The following is a 24775-nucleotide window of genomic DNA, read 5'->3' as shown; positions in this document are numbered from 1 at the left end:
CATAGTATAGTAAGGCGTCAAAATCGGACAAAAAAAGTCATGCTTTAGTATGACCTCAAAATGTCATAAAAAACGTCATAGTATAGTAAGGCGTTTTTTTCGGGCAAAAAAAGTCCAAATTTTTTTCGGCCTCAAAATGTCATAAAAAACGTCATAGTATAGTAAGGCGTCAAAATCGGACAAAAAAAGTCATACTTTAGTATGACCTCAAAATATCATAAAAAACGTCATAGTATAGTAAGGCGTAAAAATCGGACAAAAAAAGTCATACTTTAGTATGACCTCAAAATATCATAAAAAATGTCATAGTATAGTAAGGCGTTTTTTTCGGGCAAAAAAAGTCAAAAATTTTTTCGGCCTCAAAATGTCATAAAAAACGTCATAGTATAGTAAGGCGTCAAAATCGGACAAAAAAAGTCATACTTTAGTATGACCTCAAAATATCATAAAAAACGTCATACTATAGTAAGGCGTTTTTTTTCGGGCAAAAAAAGTCAAAAATTTTTTTCAAAATGTCATAAAAAACATCATAGTATAGTAAGGCGTTTTTTTTCGGGCAAAAAAAGTCAAAATTTTTTTCGGCCTCAAAATGTCATAAAAAACGTCATAGTATAGTAAGGCGTTTTTTTCGGGCAAAAAAAGTCCAAATTTTTTTCGGCCTCAAAATGTCATAAAAAACGTCATAGTATAGTAAGGCGTTTTTTTCGGGCAAAAAAAGGCCAAATTTTTTTCGGCCTCAAAATGTCATAAAAAACGTCATAGTATAGTAAGGCGTTTTTTTCGGGCAAAAAAAGTCCAAATTTTTTTCGGCCTCAAAATGTCATAAAAAACGTCATAGTATAGTAAGGCGTTTTTTTCGGGCAAAAAAAGTCCAAATTTTTTTCGGCCTCAAAATGTCATAAAAAACGTCATAGAATAGTAAGGCGTTTTTTTCGGGCAAAAAAAGTCCAAATTTTTTTCGGCCTCAAAATGTCATAAAAAACATCATAGTATAGTAAGGCGTTTTTTTCGGGCAAAAAAAGTCATACTTTAGTGTGACCTCAAAATATCATAAAAAACGTCATAGTATAGTAAGGCGTTTTTTTCGGGCAAAAAAAAGTCAAAATTTTTTTCGGCCTCAAAATGTCATAAAAAACGTCATAGTATAGTAAGGCGTTTTTTTCGGGCAAAAAAAGTCAAAATTTTTTTCGGCCTCAAAATGTCATAAAAAACGTCATAGTATAGTAAGGCGTCAAAATCGGACAAAAAAAGTCATACTTTAGTATGACCTCAAAATATCATAAATAACGTCATAGTATAGTAAGGCGTTTTTTTCGGGCAAAAAAAGTCAAAATTTTTTTCGGCCTCAAAATGTCATAAAAAACGTCATAGTATAGTAAGGCGTCAAAATCGGACAAAAAAAGTCATACTTTAGTATGACCTCAAAATATCATAAAAAACGTCATAGTATAGTAAGGCGTCAAAATCGGACAAAAAAAGTCATACTTTAGTATGACCTCAAAATATCATAAAAAACGTCATACTATAGTAAGGCGTTTTTTTCGGGCAAAAAAAGTCAAAATTTTTTTCGGCCTCAAAATGTCATAAAAAACGTCATAGTATAGTAAGGCGTTTTTTTCGGGCAAAAAAAGTCATACTTTAGTGTGACCTCAAAATATCATAAAAAACGTCATAGTATAGCAAGGCGTTTTTTTCGGGCAAAAAAAGTCCAAATTTTTTTCGGCCTCAAAATGTCATAAAAAACGTCATAGTATAGTAAGGCGTTTTTTTCGGGCAAAAAAAGTCAAAAAATTTTTCGGCCTCAAAATGTCATAAAAAACGTCATAGTATAGTAAGGCGTCAAAATCGGACAAAAAAAGTCATACTTTAGTATGACCTCTAAATATAATAAAAAACGTCATAGTATAGTAAGGCGTTTTTTTTCGGGCAAAAAAAGTCAAAAATTTTTTCGGCCTCAAAATGTCATAAAAAACGTCATAGTATAGTAAGGCGTCAAAATCGGACAAAAAAAGTCATACTTTAGTATGACCTCTAAATATCATAAAAAACGTCATAGTATAGTAAGGCGTTTTTTTCGGGCAAAAAAAGTCAAAAATTTTTTCGGCCTAAAAATGTCATAAAAAACGTCATCGTATAGTAAGGCGTCAAAATCGGACAAAAAAAGTCATACTTTAGTATGACCTCAAAATATCATAAAAAACGTCATAGTATAGTAAGGCGTCAAAATCGGACAACAAAAGTCATACTTTAGTATGACCTCTAAATATCATAAAAAACGTCATACTATAGTAAGGCGTTTTTTTCGGGCAAAAAAAGTCCAACTTTTTTTCGGCCTCAAAATGTCATAAAAAACGTCATACTATAGTAAGGCGTTTTTTTCGGGCAAAAAAAGTCAAAATTTTTTTCGGCCTCAAAATGTCATAAAAAACGTCATAGTATAGTAAGGCGTCAAAATCGGACAAAAAAAGTCATACTTTAGTATGACCTCAAAATATCATAAAAAACGTCATAGTATAGTAAGGCGTCAAAATCGGACAAAAAAAGTCATACTTTAGTATGACCTCAAAATATCATAAAAAACGTCATAGTATAGTAAGGCGTTTTTTTCGGGCAAAAAAAGTCAAAAAATTTTTCGGCCTCAAAATGTCATAAAAAACGTCATAGTATAGTAAGGCGTCAAAATCGGACAAAAAAAGTCATACTTTAGTATGACCTCAAAATATCATAAAAAACGTCATAGTATAGTAAGGCGTTTTTTTCGGGCAAAAAAAGTCAAAAAATTTTTCGGCCTCAAAATGTCATAAAAAACGTCATAGTATAGTAAGGCGTCAAAATCGGACAAAAAAAGTCATGCTTTAGTATGACCTCAAAATGTCATAAAAAACGTCATAGTATAGTAAGGCGTTTTTTTCGGGCAAAAAAAGTCCAAATTTTTTTCGGCCTCAAAATGTCATAAAAAACGTCATAGTATAGTAAGGCGTCAAAATCGGACAAAAAAAGTCATACTTTAGTATGACCTCAAAATATCATAAAAAACGTCATAGTATAGTAAGGCGTAAAAATCGGACAAAAAAAGTCATACTTTAGTATGACCTCAAAATATCATAAAAAATGTCATAGTATAGTAAGGCGTTTTTTTCGGGCAAAAAAAGTCAAAAATTTTTTCGGCCTCAAAATGTCATAAAAAACGTCATAGTATAGTAAGGCGTCAAAATCGGACAAAAAAAGTCATACTTTAGTATGACCTCAAAATATCATAAAAAACGTCATACTATAGTAAGGCGTTTTTTTTCGGGCAAAAAAAGTCAAAAATTTTTTTCAAAATGTCATAAAAAACATCATAGTATAGTAAGGCGTTTTTTTCGGGCAAAAAAAGTCAAAAATTTTTTCGGCCTCAAAATGTCATAAAAAACGTCATAGTATAGTAAGGCGTTTTTTTCGGGCAAAAAAAGTCCAAATTTTTTTCGGCCTCAAAATGTCATAAAAAACGTCATAGTATAGTAAGGCGTTTTTTTTCGGGCAAAAAAAGGCCAAATTTTTTTCGGCCTCAAAATGTCATAAAAAACGTCATAGTATAGTAAGGCGTTTTTTTCGGGCAAAAAAAGTCCAAATTTTTTTCGGCCTCAAAATGTCATAAAAAACGTCATAGTATAGTAAGGCGTTTTTTTCGGGCAAAAAAAGTCCAAATTTTTTTCGGCCTCAAAATGTCATAAAAAACGTCATAGTATAGTAAGGCGTCAAAATCGGACAAAAAAAGTCATACTTTAGTATGACCTCAAAATATCAAAAAAAACGTCATAGTACAGTAAGGCGTTTTTTTCGGGCAAAAAAAGTCCAAATTTTTTCGGCCTCAAAATGTCATAAAAAACGTCATAGTATAGTAAGGCGTTTTTTTCGGGCAAAAAAAGTCCAAATTTTTTTCGGCCTCAAAATGTCATAAAAAACGTCATAGTATAGTAAGGCGTCAAAATCGGACAAAAAAAGTCATACTTTAGTATGACCTCAAAATGTCATAAAAAACGTCATAGTATAGTAAGGCGTCAAAATCGGACAAAAAAAGTCATACTTTAGTATGACCTCAAAATATCATAAAAAACGTCATAGTATAGTAAGGCGTCAAAATCGGACAAAAAAAGTCATACTTTAGTATGACCTCAAAATATCATAAAAAACGTCATAGTACAGTAAGGCGTTTTTTTCGGGCAAAAAAAGTCCAAATTTTTTCGGCCTCAAAATGTCATAAAAAACGTCATAGTATAGTAAGGCGTTTTTTTCGGGCAAAAAAAGTCCAAATTTTTTTCGGCCTCAAAATGTCATAAAAAACGTCATAGTATAGTAAGGCGTCAAAATCGGACAAAAAAAGTCATACTTTAGTATGACCTCAAAATGTCATAAAAAACGTCATAGTATAGTAAGGCGTCAAAATCGGACAAAAAAAGTCATACTTTAGTATGACCTCAAAATATCATAAAAAACGTCATAGTATAGTAAGGCGTCAAAATCGGACAAAAAAAGTCATACTTTAGTATGACCTCAAAATATCATAAAAAACGTCATACTATAGTAAGGCGTTTTTTTCGGGCAAAAAAAGTCAAAATTTTTTTCGGCCTCAAAATGTCATAAAAAACGTCATAGTATTGTAAGTATATTCTTCCGGGCAAAAAAAGTCAAAATTTTTTTCGGCCTCAAAATGTCATAAAAAAGGTCATAGTATAGTAAGGCGTCAAAATCGGACAAAAAAAGTCATACTTTAGTATGACCTCAAAATATAAAAAAATACGCCATAGGATAGTAAGGCGTTTTTTTCGGGCAAAAAAAGTCAAAATTTTTTTCGGCCTCAAAATGTCATAAAAAAACGTCATAGTATAGTAAGGCGTCAAAATTGGACAAAAAAAGTCATACTTTAGTATGATCTCAAAATATCATAAAAAAACGTCATAGTATAGTAAGGCGTTTTTTTCGGGCAAAAAAAGTCCAAATTTTTTTCGGCCTCAAAATGTCATAAAAAACGTCATAGTATAGTAAGGCGTTTTTTTCGGGCAAAAAAAGTCCAAATTTTTTTCGGCCTCAAAATGTCATAAAAAACGTCATAGTATAGTAAGGCGTCAAAATCGGACAAAAAAAGTCATACTTTAGTATGACCTCAAAATATCATAAAAAACGTCATAGTATAGTAAGGCGTTTTTTTCGGGCAAAAAAAGTCCAAATTTTTTTCGGCCTCAAAATGTCATAAAAAACGTCATAGTATAGTAAGGCGTCAAAATCGGACAAAAAAAGTCATACTTTAGTATGACCTCAAAATGTCATAAAAAACGTCATAGTATAGTAAGGCGTTTTTTTCGGGCAAAAAAAGTCCAAATTTTTTTCGGCCTCAAAATGTCATAAAAAACGTCATAGTATAGTAAGGCGTCAAAATCGGACAAAAAAAGTCATACTTTAGTATGACCTCAAAATATCATAAAAAACGCCATAATATAGTAAGGCGTCAAAATCGGACAAAAAAAGTCATACTTTAGTATGAACTCAAAATATCATAAAAAACGTCATAGTATAGTAAGGCGTTTTTTTCGGGCAAAAAAAGTCCAAATTTTTTTCGGCCTCAAAATGTCATAAAAAACGTCATAGTATAGTAAGGCGTTTTTTTCGGGCAAAAAAAGTCCAAATTTTTTTCGGCCTCAAAATGTCATAAAAAACGTCATAGTATAGTAAGGCGTCAAAATCGGACAAAAAAAGTCATACTTTAGTATGACCTCAAAATATCAAAAAAAACGTCATAGTACAGTAAGGCGTTTTTTTCGGGCAAAAAAAGTCCAAATTTTTTCGGCCTCAAAATGTCATAAAAAACGTCATAGTATAGTAAGGCGTTTTTTTCGGGCAAAAAAAGTCCAAATTTTTTTCGGCCTCAAAATGTCATAAAAAACGTCATAGTATAGTAAGGCGTCAAAATCGGACAAAAAAAGTCATACTTTAGTATGACCTCAAAATGTCATAAAAAACGTCATAGTATAGTAAGGCGTCAAAATCGGACAAAAAAAGTCATACTTTAGTATGACCTCAAAATATCATAAAAAACGTCATAGTATAGTAAGGCGTCAAAATCGGACAAAAAAAGTCATACTTTAGTATGACCTCAAAATATCATAAAAAACGTCATAGTACAGTAAGGCGTTTTTTTCGGGCAAAAAAAGTCCAAATTTTTTCGGCCTCAAAATGTCATAAAAAACGTCATAGTATAGTAAGGCGTTTTTTTTCGGGCAAAAAAAGTCCAAATTTTTTTCGGCCTCAAAATGTCATAAAAAACGTCATAGTATAGTAAGGCGTCAAAATCGGACAAAAAAAGTCATACTTTAGTATGACCTCAAAATGTCATAAAAAACGTCATAGTATAGTAAGGCGTCAAAATCGGACAAAAAAAGTCATACTTTAGTATGACCTCAAAATATCATAAAAAACGTCATAGTATAGTAAGGCGTCAAAATCGGACAAAAAAAGTCATACTTTAGTATGACCTCAAAATATCATAAAAAACGTCATACTATAGTAAGGCGTTTTTTTCGGGCAAAAAAAGTCAAAATTTTTTTCGGCCTCAAAATGTCATAAAAAACGTCATAGTATTGTAAGTATATTCTTCCGGGCAAAAAAAGTCAAAATTTTTTTCGGCCTCAAAATGTCATAAAAAAGGTCATAGTATAGTAAGGCGTCAAAATCGGACAAAAAAAGTCATACTTTAGTATGACCTCAAAATATAAAAAAATACGCCATAGGATAGTAAGGCGTTTTTTTCGGGCAAAAAAAGTCAAAATTTTTTTCGGCCTCAAAATGTCATAAAAAAACGTCATAGTATAGTAAGGCGTCAAAATTGGACAAAAAAAGTCATACTTTAGTATGATCTCAAAATATCATAAAAAAACGTCATAGTATAGTAAGGCGTTTTTTTCGGGCAAAAAAAGTCCAAATTTTTTTCGGCCTCAAAATGTCATAAAAAACGTCATAGTATAGTAAGGCGTCAAAATCGGACAAAAAAAGTCATACTTTAGTATGACCTCAAAATATCATAAAAAACGTCATAGTATAGTAAGGCGTCAAAATCGGACAAAAAAAGTCATACTTTAGTATGACCTCAAAATATCATAAAAAACGTCATAGTATAGTAAGGCGTCAAAATCGGACAAAAAAAGTCATACTTTAGTATGACCTCAAAATATCATAAAAAAGTCATAGTATAGTAAGGCGTCAAATTCGGACAAAAAAAGTCATACTTTAGTATGACCTCAAAATATCATAAAAAACGTCATAGTATAGTAAGGCGTTTTTTTCGGGCAAAAAAAGTCCAAATTTTTTTCGGCCTCAAAATGTCATAAAAAACGTCATAGTATAGTAAGGCATTTTTTTCGGGCAAAAAAAGTCCAAATTTTTTTCGGCCTCAAAATGTCATAAAAAACGTCATAGTATAGTAAGGCGTTTTTTTCGGGCAAAAAAAGTCAAAATTTTTTTCGGCCTCAAAATGTCATAAAAAACGTCATAGTATAGTAAGGCGTTTTTTTCGGGCAAAAAAAGTCCAAATTTTTTTCGGCCTCAGAATGTCATAAAAAACGTCATAGTATAGCAAGGCGTTTTTTTCGGGCAAAAAAAGGCCAAATTTTTTTCGGCCTCAAAATGTCATAAAAAACGTCATAGTATAGTAAGGTGTCAAATTCGGACAAAAAAAGTCATACTTTAGTATGACCTCAAAATATCATAAAAAACGTCATACTATAGTAAGGCGTTTTTTTCGGGCAAAAAAAGTCAAAATTTTTTTCGGCCTCAAAATGTCATAAAAAACGTCATAGCATAGTAAGGCGTTTTTTTCGGGCAAAAAAAGTCAAAATTTTTTTCGGCCTCAAAATGTCATAAAAAACGTCATAGTATAGTAAGGCGTCAAAATCGGACAAAAAAAGTCATACTTTAGTATGACCTCAAAATATCATAAAAAACGTCATAGTATAGTAAGGCGTTTTTTTCGGGCAAAAAAAGTCAAAATTTTTTTCGGCCTCAAAATGTCATAAAAAACGTCATAGTATAGTAAGGCGTTTTTTTCGGGCAAAAAAAGTCCAAATTTTTTTCGGCCTCAAAATGTCATAAAAAACGTCATAGTATAGTAAGGCGTTTTTTTTCGGGCAAAAAAAGTCAAAAATTTTTTCGGCCTCAAAATGTCATAAAAAACGTCATAGTATAGTAAGGCGTCAAAATCGGACAAAAAAAGTCATACTTTAGTATGACCTCAAAATATCATAAAAAACGTCATACTATAGTAAGGCGTTTTTTTTCGGGCAAAAAAAGTCAAAATTTTTTTCGGCCTCAAAATGTCATAAAAAACGTCATAGTATTGTAAGTATATTCTTCCGGGCAAAAAAAGTCAAAATTTTTTTCGGCCTCAAAATGTCATAAAAAAGGTCATAGTATAGTAAGGCGTCAAAATCGGACAAAAAAAGTCATACTTTAGTATGACCTCAAAATATAAAAAAATACGCCATAGTATAGTAAGGCGTTTTTTTTCGGGCAAAAAAAGTCAAAATTTTTTTCGGCCTCAAAATATCATAAAAAACGCCATAGTATAGTAAGGCGTTTTTTTCGGGCAAAAAAAGTCCAAATTTTTTTCGGCCTCAAAATGTCATAAAAAACGTCATAGTATAGTAAGGCGTCAAAATCGGACAAAAAAAGTCATACTTTAGTATGACCTCAAAATATCATAAAAAACGTCATAGTATAGTAAGGCGTTTTTTTCGGGCAAAAAAAGTCCAAATTTTTTTCGGCCTCAAAATGTCATAAAAAACGTCATAGTATAGTAAGGCGTTTTTTTCGGGCAAAAAAAGTCCAAATTTTTTTCGGCCTCAAAATGTCATAAAAAACGTCATAGTATAGTAAGGCGTCAAAATCGGACAAAAAAAGTCATACTTTAGTATGACCTCAAAATATCATAAAAAACGTCATAGTATAGTAAGGCGTTTTTTTCGGGCAAAAAAAGTCCAAATTTTTTTCGGCCTCAAAATGTCATAAAAAACGTCATAGTATAGTAAGGCGTTTTTTTCGGGCAAAAAAAGTCCAAATTTTTTTCGGCCTCAAAATGTCATAAAAAACGTCATAGTATAGTAAGGCGTCAAAATCGGACAAAAAAAGTCATACTTTAGTATGACCTCAAAATGTCATAAAAAACGTCATAGTATAGTAAGGCGTTTTTTTCGGGCAAAAAAAGTCCAAATTTTTTTCTGCCTCAAAATGTCATAAAAAACGTCATAGTATAGTAAGGCGTCAAAATCGGACAAAAAAAGTCATACTTTAGTATGACCTCAAAATATCATAAAAAACGTCATAGTATAGTAAGGCGTTTTTTTCGGGCAAAAAAAGTCCAAATTTTTTTCGGCCTCAAAATGTCATAAAAAACGTCATAGTATAGTAAGGCGTCAAAATCGGACAAAAAAAGTCATACTTTAGTATGACCTCAAAATATCATAAAAAACGTCATAGTATAGTAAGGCGTCAAAATCGGACAAAAAAAGTCATACTTTAGTATGACCTCAAAATATCATAAAAAATGTCATAGTATAGTAAGGCGTCAAAATCGGACAAAAAAAGTCATACTTTAGTATGACCTCAAAATATCATAAAAAACGTCATAGTATAGTAAGGTGTTTTTTTCGGGCAAAAAAAGTCCAAATTTTTTTCGGCCTCAAAATGTCATAAAAAACGTCATAGTATAGTAAGGCGTTTTTTTCGGGCAAAAAAAGTCCAAATTTTTTTCGGCCTCAAAATGTCATAAAAAACGTCATAGTATAGTAAGGCGTCAAAATCGGACAAAAAAAGTCATACTTTAGTATGACCTCAAAATGTCATAAAAAACGTCATAGTATAGTAAGGCGTTTTTTTCGGGCAAAAAAAGTCCAAATTTTTTTCGGCCTCAAAATGTCATAAAAAACATCATAGTATAGTAAGTCTTTTTTTTCGGGCAAAAAAAGTCCAAATTTTTTTCGGCCTCAAAATGTCATAAAAAACGTCATAGTATAGTAAGGCGTCAAAATCGGACAAAAAAAGTCATACTTTAGTATGACCTCAAAATATCATAAAAAACGTCATAGTATAGTAAGGCGTCAAAATCGGACAAAAAAAGTCATACTTTAGTATGACCTCAAAATATCATAAAAAACGTCATAGTATAGTAAGGCGTTTTTTTCGGGCAAAAAAAAGTCAAAATTTTTTTCGGCCTCAAAATGTCATAAAAAACGTCATAGTATAGTAAGGCGTTTTTTTCGGATAAAAAAAGTCAAAAATTTTTTCGGCCTCAAAATGTCATAAAAAACGTCATAGTATAGTAAGGCGTTTTTTTCGGGCAAAAAAAGTCCAAATTTTTTTCGGCCTCAAAATGTCATAAAAAACGTCATAGTATAGTAAGGCGTTTTTTTCGGGCAAAAAAAGTCCAAGTTTTTTTCGGCCTCAAAATGTCATAAAAAACGTCATAGTATAGTAAGGCGTTTTTTTCGGGCAAAAAAAGTCCAAATTTTTTTCGGCCTCAAAATGTCATAAAAAACGTCATAGTATAGTAAGGCGTTTTTTTCGGGCAAAAAAAGTCCAAATTTTTTTCGGCCTCAAAATGTCATAAAAAACGTCATAGTATAGTAAGGCGTCAAAATCGGACAAAAAAAGTCATACTTTAGTATGACCTCAAAATATCATAAAAAACGTCATAGTATAGTAAGGCGTTTTTTTCGGGCAAAAAAAGTCCAAATTTTTTTCGGCCTCAAAATGTCATAAAAAACGTCATAGTATAGTAAGGCGTCAAAATCGGACAAAAAAAGTCATACTTTAGTATGACCTCAAAATGTCATAAAAAACGTCATAGTATAGTAAGGCGTTTTTTTCGGGCAAAAAAAGTCCAAATTTTTTTCGGCCTCAAAATGTCATAAAAAACGTCATAGTATAGTAAGGCGTCAAAATCGGACAAAAAAAGTCATACTTTAGTATGACCTCAAAATATCATAAAAAACGCCATAATATAGTAAGGCGTCAAAATCGGACAAAAAAAGTCATACTTTAGTATGAACTCAAAATATCATAAAAAACGTCATAGTATAGTAAGGCGTTTTTTTCGGGCAAAAAAAGTCCAAATTTTTTTCGGCCTCAAAATGTCATAAAAAACGTCATAGTATAGTAAGGCGTTTTTTTCGGGCAAAAAAAGTCCAAATTTTTTTCGGCCTCAAAATGTCATAAAAAACGTCATAGTATAGTAAGGCGTCAAAATCGGACAAAAAAAGTCATACTTTAGTATGACCTCAAAATATCATAAAAAACGTCATAGTACAGTAAGGCGTTTTTTTCGGGCAAAAAAAGTCCAAATTTTTTCGGCCTCAAAATGTCATAAAAAACGTCATAGTATAGTAAGGCGTTTTTTTCGGGCAAAAAAAGTCCAAATTTTTTTCGGCCTCAAAATGTCATAAAAAACGTCATAGTATAGTAAGGCGTCAAAATCGGACAAAAAAAGTCATACTTTAGTATGACCTCAAAATATCATAAAAAACGTCATAGTATAGTAAGGCGTCAAAATCGGACAAAAAAAGTCATACTTTAGTATGACCTCAAAATATCATAAAAAACGTCATAGTATAGTAAGGCGTCAAAATCGGACAAAAAAAGTCATACTTTAGTATGACCTCAAAATATCATAAAAAACGTCATACTATAGTAAGGCGTTTTTTTCGGGCAAAAAAAGTCAAAATTTTTTTCGGCCTCAAAATGTCATAAAAAACGTCATAGTATTGTAAGTATATTCTTCCGGGCAAAAAAAGTCAAAATTTTTTTCGGCCTCAAAATGTCATAAAAAAGGTCATAGTATAGTAAGGCGTCAAAATCGGACAAAAAAAGTCATACTTTAGTATGACCTCAAAATATAAAAAAATACGCCATAGTATAGTAAGGCGTTTTTTTCGGGCAAAAAAAGTCAAAAATTTTTTCGGCCTCAAAATATCATAAAAAACGCCATAGTATAGTAAGGCGTTTTTTTCGGGCAAAAAAAGTCCAAATTTTTTTCGGCCTCAAAATGTCATAAAAAACGTCATAGTATAGTAAGGCGTCAAAATCGGACAAAAAAAGTCATACTTTAGTATGACCTCAAAATATCATAAAAAACGTCATAGTATAGTAAGGCGTCAAAATCGGACAAAAAAAGTCATACTTTAGTATGACCTCAAAATATCATAAAAAACGTCATAGTATAGTAAGGCGTTTTTTTCGGGCAAAAAAAGTCCAAATTTTTTTCGGCCTCAAAATGTCATAAAAAACGTCATACTATAATAAGGCGTTTTTTTCGGGCAAAAAAAGTCCAAATTTTTTTCGGCCTCAAAATGTCATAAAAAACGTCATAGTATAGTAAGGCGTTTTTTTCGGGCAAAAAAAGTCCAAATTTTTTTCGGCCTCAAAATGTCATAAAAAACATCATAGTATAGTAAGGCGTCAAAATCGGACAAAAAAAGTCATACTTTAGTATGACCTCAAAATATCATAAAAAACGTCATAGTATAGTAAGGCGTTTTTTTCGGGCAAAAAAAGTCCAAATTTTTTTCGGCCTCAAAATGTCATAAAAAACGTCATAGTATAGTAAGGCGTCAAAATCGGACAAAAAAAGTCATACTTTAGTATGACCTCAAAATATCATAAAAAACGTCATAGTATAGTAAGGCGTCAAAATCGGACAAAAAAAGTCATACTTTAGTATGACCTCAAAATATCATAAAAAACGTCATAGTATAGTAAGGCGTTTTTTTCGGGCAAAAAAAAGTCAAAATTTTTTTCGGCCTCAAAATGTCATAAAAAACGTCATAGTATAGTAAGGCGTTTTTTTCGGATAAAAAAAGTCAAAAATTTTTTCGGCCTCAAAATGTCATAAAAAACGTCATAGTATAGTAAGGCGTTTTTTTCGGGCAAAAAAAGTCCAAATTTTTTTCGGCCTCAAAATGTCATAAAAAACGTCATAGTATAGTAAGGCGTTTTTTTCGGGCAAAAAAAGTCCAAGTTTTTTTCGGCCTCAAAATGTCATAAAAAACGTCATAGTATAGTAAGGCGTTTTTTTCGGGCAAAAAAAGTCCAAATTTTTTTCGGCCTCAAAATATCATAAAAAACGTCATAGTATAGTAAGGCGTTTTTTTCGGGCAAAAAAAGTCCAAATTTTTTTCGGCCTCAAAATGTCATAAAAAACGTCATAGTATAGTAAGGCGTCAAAATCGGACAAAAAAAGTCATACTTTAGTATGACCTCAAAATATCATAAAAAACGTCATAGTACAGTAAGGCGTTTTTTTCGGGCAAAAAAAGTCCAAATTTTTTCGGCCTCAAAATGTCATAAAAAACGTCATAGTATAGTAAGGCGTTTTTTTCGGGCAAAAAAAGTCCAAATTTTTTTCGGCCTCAAAATGTCATAAAAAACGTCATAGTATAGTAAGGCGTCAAAATCGGACAAAAAAAGTCATACTTTAGTATGACCTCAAAATATCATAAAAAACGTCATAGTATAGTAAGGCGTCAAAATCGGACAAAAAAAGTCATACTTTAGTATGACCTCAAAATATCATAAAAAACGTCATAGTATAGTAAGGCGTCAAAATCGGACAAAAAAAGTCATACTTTAGTATGACCTCAAAATATCATAAAAAACGTCATACTATAGTAAGGCGTTTTTTTCGGGCAAAAAAAGTCAAAATTTTTTTCGGCCTCAAAATGTCATAAAAAACGTCATAGTATTGTAAGTATATTCTTCCGGGCAAAAAAAGTCAAAATTTTTTTCGGCCTCAAAATGTCATAAAAAAGGTCATAGTATAGTAAGGCGTCAAAATCGGACAAAAAAAGTCATACTTTAGTATGACCTCAAAATATAAAAAAATACGCCATAGTATAGTAAGGCGTTTTTTTCGGGCAAAAAAAGTCAAAAATTTTTTCGGCCTCAAAATATCATAAAAAACGCCATAGTATAGTAAGGCGTTTTTTTCGGGCAAAAAAAGTCCAAATTTTTTTCGGCCTCAAAATGTCATAAAAAACGTCATAGTATAGTAAGGCGTCAAAATCGGACAAAAAAAGTCATACTTTAGTATGACCTCAAAATATCATAAAAAACGTCATAGTATAGTAAGGCGTCAAAATCGGACAAAAAAAGTCATACTTTAGTATGACCTCAAAATATCATAAAAAACGTCATAGTATAGTAAGGCGTTTTTTTCGGGCAAAAAAAGTCCAAATTTTTTTCGGCCTCAAAATGTCATAAAAAACGTCATAGTATAGTAAGGCGTTTTTTTCGGGCAAAAAAAGTCCAAATTTTTTTCGGCCTCAAAATGTCATAAAAAACGTCATACTATAGTAAGGCGTTTTTTTCGGGCAAAAAAAGTCAAAATTTTTTTCGGCCTCAAAATGTCATAAAAAACGTCATAGTATAGTAAGGCGTTTTTTTCGGGCAAAAAAAGTCCAAATTTTTTTCGGCTTCAAAATGTCATAAAAAACGTCATAGTATTGTAAGGCGTTTCTTCCGGGCAAAAAAAGTCAAAATTTTTTTCGGCCTCAAAATGTCATAAAAAAGGTAATAGTATAGTAAGGCGTCAAAATCGGACAAAAAAAGTCATACTTTAGTATGACCTCAAAATATCATAAAAAACGTCATAATATAGTAAGGCGTTTTTTTCGGGCAAAAAAAGTCCAAATTTTTTTCGGCCTCAAAATGTCATAAAAAACATCATAGTATAGTAAGGCGTCAAAATCGGACAAAAAAAGTCATACTTTAGTATGACCTCAAAATATCATAAAAAACGTCATAGTATAGTAAGGCGTTTTTTTCGGGCAAAAAAAGTCCAAATTTTTTTCGGCCTCAAAATGTCATAAAAAACGTCATAGTATAGTAAGGCGTCAAAATCGGACAAAAAAAGTCATACTTTAGTATGACCTCAAAATATCATAAAAAACGTCATAGTATAGTAAGGCGTTTTTTCGGGCAAAAAAAGTCAAAATTTTTTTCGGCCTCAAAATGTCATAAAAAACGTCATAGTATAGTAAGGCGTCAAAATCGGACAAAAAAAGTCATACTTTAGTATGACCTCAAAATATCATAAAAAACGTCATAGTATAGTAAGGTGTCAAAATCGGACAAAAAAAGTCATACTTTAGTATGACCTCAAAATATCATAAAAAACGTCATACTATAGTAAGGCGTTTTTTTCGGGCAAAAAAAGTCAAAATTTTTTTCGGCCTCAAAATGTCATAAAAAACGTCATAGTATAGTAAGGCGTTTTTTTCGGGCAAAAAAAGTCATACTTTAGTGTGACCTCAAAATATCATAAAAAACGTCATAGTATAGTAAGGCGTTTTTTTCGGGCAAAAAAAGTCCAAATTTTTTTCGGCCTCAAAATGTCATAAAAAACGTCATACTATAGTAAGGCGTTTTTTTCGGGCAAAGAAAGTCAAAAATTTTTTCGGCCTCAAAATGTCATAAAAAACGTCATAGTATAGTAAGGCGTTTTTTTCGGGCAAAAAAAGTCCAAATTTTTTTCGGCCTCAAAATGTCATAAAAAACGTCATAGTATAGTAAGGCGTCAAAATCGGACAAAAAAAGTCATACTTTAGTATGACCTCAAAATATCATAAAAAACGTCATAGTATAGTAAGGCGTTTTTTTCGGGCAAAAAAAGTCAAAAATTTTTTCGGCCTCAAAATGTCATAAAAAACGTCATAGTATAGTAAGGCGTCAAAATCGGACAAAAAAAGTCATACTTTAGTATGACCTCAAAATATCATAAAAAACGTCATAGTATAGTAAGGCGTCAAAATCGGACAAAAAAAGTCATACTTTAGTATGACCTCAAAATATCATAAAAAACGTCATACTATAGTAAGGCGTTTTTTTCGGGCAAAAAAAGTCAAAAATTTTTTCGGCCTCAAAATGTCATAAAAAACGTCATAGTATAGTAAGGCGTTTTTTTCGGGCAAAAAAAGTCCAAATTTTTTTCGGCCTCAGAATGTCATAAAAAACGTCATAGTATAGCAAGGCGTTTTTTTCGGGCAAAAAAGGCCAAATTTTTTTCAAAATGTCATAAAAAACATCATAGTATAGTAAGGCGTCAAAATCGGACAAAAAAAGTCATACTTTAGTATGACCTCAAAATATCATAAAAAACGTCATACTATAGTAAGGCGTTTTTTTCGGGCAAAAAAAGTCAAAAAATTTTTTCAAAATGTCATAAAAAACATCATAGTATAGTAAGGCGTTTTTTTCGGGCAAAAAAAGTCAAAAATTTTTTCGGCCTCAAAATGTCATAAAAAACGTCATAGTATAGTAAGGCGTTTTTTTCGGGCAAAAAAAGTCCAAATTTTTTTCGGCCTCAGAATGTCATAAAAAACGTCATAGTATAGCAAGGCGTTTTTTTCGGGCAAAAAAAGGCCAAATTTTTTTCGGCCTCAAAATGTCATAAAAAACGTCATAGTATAGTAAGGTGTCAAATTCGGACAAAAAAAGTCATACTTTAGTATGACCTCAAAATATCATAAAAAACGTCATACTATAGTAAGGCGTTTTTTTCGGGCAAAAAAAGTCAACATTTTTTTCGGCCTCAAAATGTCATAAAAAACGTCATAGTATAGTAAGGCGTCAAAATCGGACAAAAAAAGTCATACTTTAGTATGACCTCAAAATATCATAAAAAACGTCATAGTATAGTAAGGCGTTTTTTTCGGGCAAAAAAAGTCAAAATTTTTTTCGGCCTCAAAATGTCATAAAAAACGTCATAGTATAGTAAGGCGTTTTTTTCGGCCAAAAAAAGTCCAAATTTTTTTCGGCCTCAAAATGTCATAAAAAACGTCATAGTATAGTAAGGCGTTTTTTTCGGCCAAAAAAAGTCCAAAATTTTTTCGGCCTCAAAATGTCATAAAAAACGTCATAGTATAGTAAGGCGTCAAAATCGGACAAAAAAAGTCATACTTTAGTATGACCTCAAAATATCATAAAAAACGTCATAGTATAGTAAGGCGTCAAAATCGGACAAAAAAAGTCATACTTTAGTATGACCTCAAAATATCATAAAAAACGTCATACTATAGTAAGGCGTTTTTTTCGGGCAAAAAAAGTCAAAATTTTTTTTCAAAATGTCATAAAAAACATCATAGTATAGTAAGGCGTTTTTTTCGGGCAAAAAAAGTCAACATTTTTTTCGGCCTCAAAATGTCATAAAAAACGTCATAGTATAGTAAGGCGTTTTTTTCGGGCAAAAAAAGTCCAAATTTTTTTCGGCCTCAGAATGTCATAAAAAACGTCATAGTATAGCAAGGCGTTTTTTTCGGGCAAAAAAGGCCAAATTTTTTTCAAAATGTCATAAAAAACATCATAGTATAGTAAGGCGTCAAAATCGGACAAAAAAAGTCATACTTTAGTATGACCTCAAAATATCATAAAAAACGTCATACTATAGTAAGGCGTTTTTTTCGGGCAAAAAAAGTCAAAAATTTTTTTCAAAATGTCATAAAAAACATCATAGTATAGTAAGGCGTTTTTTTCGGGCAAAAAAAGTCAAAATTTTTTTCGGCCTCAAAATGTCATAAAAAACGTCATAGTATAGTAAGGCGTTTTTTTCGGGCAAAAAAAGTCCAAATTTTTTTCGGCCTCAGAATGTCATAAAAAACGTCATAGTATAGCAAGGCGTTTTTTTCGGGCAAAAAAAGGCCAAATTTTTTTCGGCCTCAAAATGTCATAAAAAACGTCATAGTATAGTAAGGTGTCAAATTCGGACAAAAAAAGTCATACTTTAGTATGACCTCAAAATATCATAAAAAACGTCATACTATAGTAAGGCGTTTTTTTCGGGCAAAAAAAGTCAAAATTTTTTTCGGCCTCAAAATGTCATAAAAAACGTCATAGCATAGTAAGGCGTTTTTTTCGGGCAAAAAAAGTCAAAATTTTTTTCGGCCTCAAAATGTCATAAAAAACGTCATAGTATAGTAAGGCGTCAAAATCGGACAAAAAAAGTCATACTTTAGTATGACCTCAAAATATCATAAAAAACGTCATACTATAGTAAGGCGTTTTTTTCGGGCAAAAAAAGTCAAAATTTTTTTCGGCCTCAAAATGTCATAAAAAACATCATAGTATAGTAAGGCGTTTTTTTCGGGCAAAAAAAGTCATACTTTAGTGTGACCTCAAAATATCATAAAAAACGTCATAGTATAGTAAGGCGTTTTTTTCGGGCAAAAAAAGTCCAAATTTTTTTCGGCCTCAAAATGTCATAAAAAACGTCATACTATAGTAAGGCGTTTTTTTCGGGCAAAAAAAGTCAAAAATTTTTTCGGCCTCAAAATGTCATAAAAAACGTCATAGTATAGTAAGGCATTTTTTTCGGGCAAAAAAAGTCCAAATTTTTTTCGGCCTCAAAATGTCATAAAAAACGTCATAGTATAGTAAGGCGTCAAAATCGGACAAAAAAAGTCATACTTTAGTATGACCTCAAAATATCATAAAAAACGTCATAGTATAGTAAGGCGTTTTTTTCGGGCAAAAAAAGGCCAAATTTTTTTCGGCCTCAAAATGTCATAAAAAACGTCATAGTATAGTAAGGCGTTTTTTTCGGGCAAAAAAGTCCAAATTTTTTTCGGCCTCAAAATGTCATAAAAAACGTCATAGTATAGTAAGGCGTCAAAATCGGACAAAAAAAGTCATACTTTAGTGAGACCTCAAAATATCATAAAAAACGTCATAGTATAGTAAGGCGTTTTTTTCGGGCAAAAAAAGTCCAAATTTTTTTCGGCCTCAAAATGTCATAAAAAACGTCATACTATAGTAAGGCGTTTTTTTCGGGCAAAAAAAGTCCAAATTTTTTTCGGCCTCAAAATGTCATAAAAAACGTCATAGTATAGTAAGGCGTTTTTTTCGGGCAAAAAAAGTCCAAATTTTTTTCGGCCTCAAAATGTCATAAAAAACATCATAGTATAGTAAGGCGTCAAAATCGGACAAAAAAAGTCATACTTTAGTATGACCTCAAAATATCATAAAAAACGTCATAGTATAGTAAGGCGTTTTTTTCGGGCAAAAAAAGTCCAAATTTTTTTCGGCCTCAAAATGTCATAAAAAACGTCATAGTATAGTAAGGCGTCAAAATCGGACAAAAAAAGTCATACTTTAGTATGACCTCAAAATATCATAAAAAACGTCATAGTATAGTAAGGCGTTTTTTCGGGCAAAAAAAGTCCAAATTTTTTTCGGCCTCAAAATGTCATAAAAAATGTCATAGTATAGTAAGGCGTCAAAATCGGACAAAAAAAGTCATACTTTAGTATGACCTCAAAATATCATAAAAAACGTCATAGTATAGTAAGGTGTCAAAATCGGACAAAAAAAGTCATACTTTAGTATGACCTCAAAATATCATAAAAAACGTCATACTATAGTAAGGCGTTTTTTTCGGGCAAAAAAAGTCCAAATTTTTTTCGGCCTCAAAATGTCATAAAAAACGTCATAGTATAGTAAGGCGTTTTTTTCGGGCAAAAAAAGTCCAAATTTTTTTCGGCCTCAAAATGTCATAAAAAACGTCATAGAATAGTAAGGCGTTTTTTTCGGGCAAAAAAAGTCCAAATTTTTTTCGGCCTCAAAATGTCATAAAAAACGTCATAGTATAGTAAGGCGTTTTTTTCGGGCAAAAAAAGTCCAAATTTTTTTCGGCCTCAAAATGTCATAAAAAACGTCATAGTATAGTAAGGCGTTTTTTTCGGGCAAAAAAAGTCCAAATTTTTTTCGGCCTCAAAATGTCATAAAAAACGTCATACTATAGTAAGGCGTTTTTTTCGGGCAAAAAAAGTCCAAATTTTTTTCGGCCTCAAAATGTCATAAAAAACGTCATAGTATAGTAAGGCGTTTTTTTCGGGCAAAAAAAGTCCAAATTTTTTTCGGCCTCAAAATGTCATAAAAAACATCATAGTATAGTAAGGCGTCAAAATCGGACAAAAAAAGTCATACTTTAGTATGACCTCAAAATATCATAAAAAACGTCATAGTATAGTAAGGCGTTTTTTTCGGGCAAAAAAAGTCCAAATTTTTTTCGGCCTCAAAATGTCATAAAAAACGTCATAGTATAGTAAGGCGTCAAAATCGGACAAAAAAAGTCATACTTTAGTATGACCTCAAAATATCATAAAAAACGTCATAGTATAGTAAGGCGTTTTTTCGGGCAAAAAAAGTCCAAATTTTTTTCGGCCTCAAAATGTCATAAAAAATGTCATAGTATAGTAAGGCGTCAAAATCGGACAAAAAAAGTCATACTTTAGTATGACCTCAAAATATCATAAAAAACGTCATAGTATAGTAAGGTGTCAAAATCGGACAAAAAAAGTCATACTTTAGTATGACCTCAAAATATCATAAAAAACGTCATACTATAGTAAGGCGTTTTTTTCGGGCAAAAAAAGTCCAAATTTTTTTCGGCCTCAAAATGTCATAAAAAACGTCATAGTATAGTAAGGCGTTTTTTTCGGGCAAAAAAAGTCCAAATTTTTTTCGGCCTCAAAATGTCATAAAAAACGTCATAGAATAGTAAGGCGTTTTTTTCGGGCAAAAAAAGTCCAAATTTTTTTCGGCCTCAAAATGTCATAAAAAACGTCATAGTATAGTAAGGCGTTTTTTTCGGGCAAAAAAAGTCCAAATTTTTTTCGGCCTCAAAATGTCATAAAAAACGTCATAGTATAGTAAGGCGTTTTTTTCGGGCAAAAAAAGTCCAAATTTTTTTCGGCCTCAAAATGTCATAAAAAACGTCATAGTATAGTAAGGCGTCAAAATCGGACAAAAAAAGTCATACTTTAGTATGACCTCAAAATATCATAAAAAACGCCATAATTTCGTAAGGCGTCAAAATCGGACAAAAAAAGTCATACTTTAGTATGACCTCAAAATATCATAAAAAACGTCATAGTATAGTAAGGCGTCAAAATCGGACAAAAAAAGTCATACTTTAGTATGACCTCAAAATATCATAAAAAACGTCATAGTATAGTAAGGCGTCAAAATCGGACAAAAAAAGTCATACTTTAGTATGACCTCAAAATGTCATAAAAAACGTCATAGTATAGTAAGGCGTCAAAATCGGACAAAAAAAGTCATACTTTAGTATGACCTCAAAATATCATAAAAAACGTCATAGTATAGTAAGGCGTCAAAATCGGACAAAAAAAGTCATACTTTAGTATGACCTCAAAATATCATAAAAAACGTCATAGTATAGTAAGGCGTTTTTTTCGGGCAAAAAAAGTCCAAATTTTTTTCGGCCTCAAAATGTCATAAAAAACGTCATAGTATTGTAAGGCGTTTCTTCCGGGCAAAAAAAGTCATACTTTAGTGTGACCTCAAAATGTCATAAAAAACGTCATAGTATAGTAAGGCGTTTTTTTCGGGCAAAAAAAGTCAAAATTTTTTTCGGCCTCACAATGTCATAAAAAACGTCATAGTATAGTAAGGCGTTTTTTTCGGGCAAAAAAAGTCAAAAAATTTTTCGGCCTCAAAATGTCATAAAAAACGTCATAGTATAGTAAGGCGTCAAAATCGGACAAAAAAAGTCATACTTTAGTATGACCTCAAAATATCATAAAAAACGTCATAGTATAGTAAGGCGTTTTTTTCGGGCAAAAAAAGTCAAAAAATTTTTCGGCCTCAAAATGTCATAAAAAACGTCATAGTATAGTAAGGCGTCAAAATCGGACAAAAAAAGTCATGCTTTAGTATGACCTCAAAATGTCATAAAAAACGTCATAGTATAGTAAGGCGTTTTTTTCGGGCAAAAAAAGTCCAAATTTTTTTCGGCCTCAAAATGTCATAAAAAACGTCATAGTATAGTAAGGCGTCAAAATCGGACAAAAAAAGTCATACTTTAGTATGACCTCAAAATATCATAAAAAACGTCATAGTATAGTAAGGCGTTTTTTTCGGGCAAAAAAAGTCCAAATTTTTTTCGGCCTCAAAACGTCATAGTATAGTAAGGCGTTTTTTTCGGGCAAAAAAAGTCAAATATTTTTTCGGCCTCAAAATATCATAAAAAAACGTCATAGTATAGTAAGGCGTTTTTTTCGGGCAAAAAAAAGTCAAAATTTTTTTCGGCCTCAAAATGTCATAAAAAACGTCATAGTATAGTAAGGCGTTTTTTTCGGGCAAAAAAAGTCCAAATTTTTTTCGGCCTCAAAATGTCATAAAAAACATCATAGTATAGTAAGGCGTTTTTTTCGGGCAAAAAAAGTCAAAAATTTTTTCGGCCTCAAAATGTCATAAAAAACGTCATAGTATAGTAAGGCGTCAAAATCGGACAAAAAAAGTCATACTTTAGTATGACCTCAAAATATCATAAAAAACGTCATAGTATAGTAAGGCGTTTTTTTCGGGCAAAAAAAGTCCAAATTTTTTTCGGCCTCAAAATGTCATAAAAAACGTCATAGTATAGTAAGGCGTCAAAATCGGACAAAAAAAGTCATACTTTAGTATGACCTCAAAATATCATAAAAAACGTCATAGTATAGTAAGGCGTTTTTTTCAGGCAAAAAACGTCCAAATTTTTTTCGGCCTCAAAATGTCATAAAAAACGTCATAGTATAGTAAGGCGTCAAAATCGGACAAAAAAAGTCATACTTTAGTATGACCTCAAAATATCATAAAAAACGTCATAGTATAGTAAGGCGTTTTTTTCGGGCAAAAAAAAGTCAAAATTTTTTTCGGCCTCAAAATGTCATAAAAAACGTCATAGTATAGTAAGGCGTTTTTTTCGGATAAAAAAAGTCAAAAATTTTTTCGGCCTCAAAATGTCATAAAAAACGTCATAGTATAGTAAGGCGTTTTTTTCGGGCAAAAAAAGTCCAAATTTTTTTCGGCCTCAAAATGTCATAAAAAACGTCATAGTATAGTAAGGCGTTTTTTTCGGGCAAAAAAAGTCCAAGTTTTTTTCGGCCTCAAAATGTCATAAAAAACGTCATAGTATAGTAAGGCGTCAAAATCGGACAAAAAAAGTCATACTTTAGTATGACCTCAAAATATCATAAAAAACGTCATAGTATAGTAAGGCGTTTTTTTCGGGCAAAAAAAGTCAAAAATTTTTTTCAAAATGTCATAAAAAACATCATAGTATAGTAAGGCGTTTTTTTCGGGCAAAAAAAGTCCAAATTTTTTTCGGCCTCAGAATGTCATAAAAAACGTCATAGTATAGCAAGGCGTTTTTTTCGGGCAAAAAAAGGCCAAATTTTTTTCGGCCTCAAAATGTCATAAAAAACGTCATAGTATAGTAAGGCGTTTTTTTCGGGCAAAAAAAGTCCAAATTTTTTTCGGCCTCAAAATGTCATAAAAAACGTCATAGTATAGTAAGGCGTCAAAATCGGACAAAAAAAGTCATACTTTAGTATGACCTCAAAATATCATAAAAAACGTCATACTATAGTAAGGCGTTTTTTTCGGGCAAAAAAAGTCCAAATTTTTTTCGGCCTCAAAATGTCATAAAAAACGTCATAGTATAGTAAGGCGTCAAAATCGGACAAAAAAAGTCATACTTTAGTATGACCTCAAAATGTCATAAAAAACGTCATAGTATAGTAAGGCGTCAAAATCGGACAAAAAAAGTCATACTTTAGTATGACCTCAAAATATCATAAAAAACGTCATAGTATAGTAAGGCGTAAAAATCGGACAAAAAAAGTCATACTTTAGTATGACCTCAAAATATCATAAAAAATGTCATAGTATAGTAAGGCGTTTTTTTCGGGCAAAAAAAGTCAAAAATTTTTTCGGCCTCAAAATGTCATAAAAAACGTCATAGTATAGTAAGGCGTCAAAATCGGACAAAAAAAGTCATACTTTAGTATGACCTCAAAATATCATAAAAAACGTCATACTATAGTAAGGCGTTTTTTTTCGGGCAAAAAAAGTCAAAAATTTTTTTCAAAATGTCATAAAAAACATCATAGTATAGTAAGGCGTTTTTTTCGGGCAAAAAAAGTCAAAATTTTTTTCGGCCTCAAAATGTCATAAAAAACGTCATAGTATAGTAAGGCGTTTTTTTCGGGCAAAAAAAGTCCAAATTTTTTTCGGCCTCAAAATGTCATAAAAAACGTCATAGTATAGTAAGGCGTTTTTTTCGGGCAAAAAAAGGCCAAATTTTTTTCGCCTCAAAATGTCATAAAAAACGTCATAGTATAGTAAGGCGTTTTTTTCGGGCAAAAAAAGTCCAAATTTTTTTCGGCCTCAAAATGTCATAAAAAACGTCATAGTATAGTAAGGCGTTTTTTTCGGGCAAAAAAAGTCCAAATTTTTTTCGGCCTCAAAATGTCATAAAAAACGTCATAGAATAGTAAGGCGTTTTTTTCGGGCAAAAAAAGTCCAAATTTTTTTCGGCCTCAAAATGTCATAAAAAACGTCATAGTATAGTAAGGCGTTTTTTTCGGGCAAAAAAAGTCCAAATTTTTTTCGGCCTCAAAATGTCATAAAAAACGTCATAGTATAGTAAGGCGTTTTTTTCGGGCAAAAAAAGTCCAAATTTTTTTCGGCCTCAAAATGTCATAAAAAACGTCATAGTATAGTAAGGCGTCAAAATCGGACAAAAAAAGTCATACTTTAGTATGACCTCAAAATATCATAAAAAACGCCATAATATAGTAAGGCGTCAAAATCGGACAAAAAAAGTCATACTTTAGTATGACCTCAAAATATCATAAAAAACGTCATAGTATAGTAAGGCGTCAAAATCGGACAAAAAAAGTCATACTTTAGTATG

Source organism: Toxotes jaculatrix, chromosome 2 (genome assembly GCF_017976425.1).
Source record: "Toxotes jaculatrix isolate fToxJac2 chromosome 2, fToxJac2.pri, whole genome shotgun sequence".
Lineage (NCBI taxonomy): Eukaryota > Metazoa > Chordata > Actinopteri > Toxotidae > Toxotes > Toxotes jaculatrix.
This window is presented reverse-complemented; position numbering follows the sequence as displayed.